This window comes from Sturnira hondurensis, unplaced genomic scaffold (assembly GCF_014824575.4).
Source record: "Sturnira hondurensis isolate 20B ecotype Veracruz unplaced genomic scaffold, ASM1482457v3 Scaffold0016516, whole genome shotgun sequence".
In the NCBI taxonomy this organism is placed as follows: Eukaryota; Metazoa; Chordata; class Mammalia; order Chiroptera; family Phyllostomidae; genus Sturnira; species Sturnira hondurensis.
In genome coordinates, this window is record NW_028089147.1 from 35,405 (window position 1) to 37,838 (window position 2,434).

Genomic DNA, 2,434 nt, shown 5'->3' on the forward strand with positions numbered 1-2,434 from the left:
AACTATCCACCTTCTACCAGCAGTCAGGGTCATAGATTGTGTTAGTCACCCCAGCGTACTAGAATAAGGCAGACCCCACCATCCCTCCTCTTCCCTGGATTCATGAGTGATCTGAACTCACTGGGTTTCCTCATTCTTTTTTCCCTTTACGGTTTCACTATGGATATGACCCTGCTTCTGCCAAAAAGAAGAGCTGGACTCTGCTGCAATTTTCCAGAGGTTTCTGTTTTCCATAGATGGTATTGACTCTACGTGAGATAGTCTCCAAATCATCCAACCGTGCAGCTGCCTACCTCACACTGAACTGATGTGTGCAGTGAAAAAGACTTACTGTTAAAGCTTTTCCTTTGTTCTGTTTACTGAGAGTTTTACTGTGTGTGGTTAATTGGGAAAAGAAATGGGCTTTTGGGAAACAGGTAATTTTATTCACTAATCTCATTTCTTCCCTTCACACCTACATGGGTGTTGGTTCCTTTCCACAGTCAGGAAGAAAACTAGGATTGTAGGCTGAGTTAAATGTCTAGAAGAATTGTGCTGTCTGATAGGGTAGGGACTAGCCACATATGAGTAGGGAGCACTTGAAATGTAATTGGTCGAAGCTGAGGTATGCTATAAGTATAAAATGCTCACTGAACTCCCAAGACGGTGTATCTAAAAAGGAGAGAGAATGTAAAACATCTCCTTATAATCTTTATGTTGACTATATGTTAAAATAATAACAGTTTGGGTATATTGGGCTAAGTAAAATGTTATTAAAAACAAAAATAAAATAAATGACCTTTGCCAGCATGAAGGTAGGACCCCTTTTGTGAGGGCCTCAAACTTATGTGCCTTATAAAAAATAGCAGGATGGCTGGAAACAGCTGTTGGTCTAATTTGGCCTAATTAGCAATGCTGGCTAAACACTTAGGAAAAACTGCCTGGCCACATAGGACTGATCTTATGACCTAGATGTCAGTTTCTCCTTTGACACATACACTCACTGTGTTGAGGGGGTAATTGGTATGGCAACCTCCATTGTTTCTGGGAACAGGGTGAGTTATGTCCCTTTTTTTCCCAGGGGATATCTCACGTTTCCCAACACTGTTGAAGCGTAGCTATCTCGAAAGACCCAGCCAGAAGTCATGACCCCTGTGAAGTCTAAATCTGGCAAGCAGATAAGACCTACAGGAGCAAAGTGGGAAACATAACTGACATATTTCTTGTTTTAGTGCATAAAGTATTGTCATATTTCCCAGTATTCAAATATTAAGAGAAATACTCATTGTTTTTCTGTTTTCTAAAAATGTAAGCCTTTACACTTAGTAAGACTAATACTGCTAAATATTGTTTTACTTTGAAATCCTAAAATAGTTTTGATGATATCCTATTCAATGTTATAGTATCTCATTTAGAGGAAAAATTCTTTCAAAAAGTAAAATTAGTAAAATACACCTTTCAGATATAGAAAGGGTATATAGAAACATTAATAGTAGGGAATGGTAGAGATTGTGACATTAGAAGTTGTCTCTGCTCAGAAGAACATACACAAATTTCATGTGTCTGTGGCTCTGTGGGTTAAAGGTGTACAGGCATTTTCAGGACCTTCAGACTTCTTTATTGTGGCTGAGGTAAGTGTCAGAAAAAATAATCTAAAGGTTTTCTGGATTCTTATACCAACCAGCTATTGACCTTATGACCATCACTGCACAAGCCGGAACCTCAGGGCAGAGAAGAAAGATCCTGCAGTGTCAGGTGGGTCTTGTGACCCAGCCAGTGTTTTGAGTAGATATGGTTTTAATTTTTTTTCCAGTTTTTGCTGCCAGTAAGGCAGGGTTCACCAAAATAGGGGAAGTAGGAGAAGGTAGAGTTAATATACAGTTGGTTGACTTTCCAAGAGAAATGGGAAACCCATATTTTTATGTGTAAGGATTTCATTTCTTAATAGTTTTACTAGCATATAATTGCAATATAGTTAACTGCATGTATTTAAATTGTACAGTTTGATAAGTTTTTTTTTTTTTTGAGCTGTGACTCCAGACAGGATCCAAAGAGGAGTTTTACCATCTCGTCTCTGGGTTTTATGGAGACTTACTTTATTTACCCTTCTGTGTTAGCCTCCTAAGGCACTGAGTCAGCCTTAAAAGGGCACAGGAAAGGGAGACAGTTTGATAAGTTTTGACATATGTAATACCATCACCACAGTTAAGGTAATGAACATATCATTACCCCAAAAGTTTTCTCATGCCCCTTCATAATTTCTTATCCTTCTCTGATGCCTCATCCCCATGCAACCATTGATTTGTTTTATTTCAAAATACAGCAGGTACTCAAATAACATCATCTTGTTCAATGTTGTTTTGATAAAAATTTAAATGAGAAATAAAAATTGATTCCAAACTAGGGCCACTGGCTATGTGCAGTTTGCACATTTCCCCCATGTCTGTGGTTGTTC

General features: G+C 38.3%; 1 non-coding gene across 1 annotated transcript; it reads right to left on the minus strand.

Annotated features, from left to right (window-relative positions):
• Positions 1–2,005: 2,005 nt before the first annotated feature.
• On the minus strand, positions 2,006–2,131 carry LOC119001020 (small nucleolar RNA SNORA26). Its single transcript, XR_005069462.1, has one exon. It is a non-coding gene; the product is annotated as a small nucleolar RNA SNORA26 (small nucleolar RNA).
• Between the last annotated feature and the right edge of the window lie 303 nt (positions 2,132–2,434).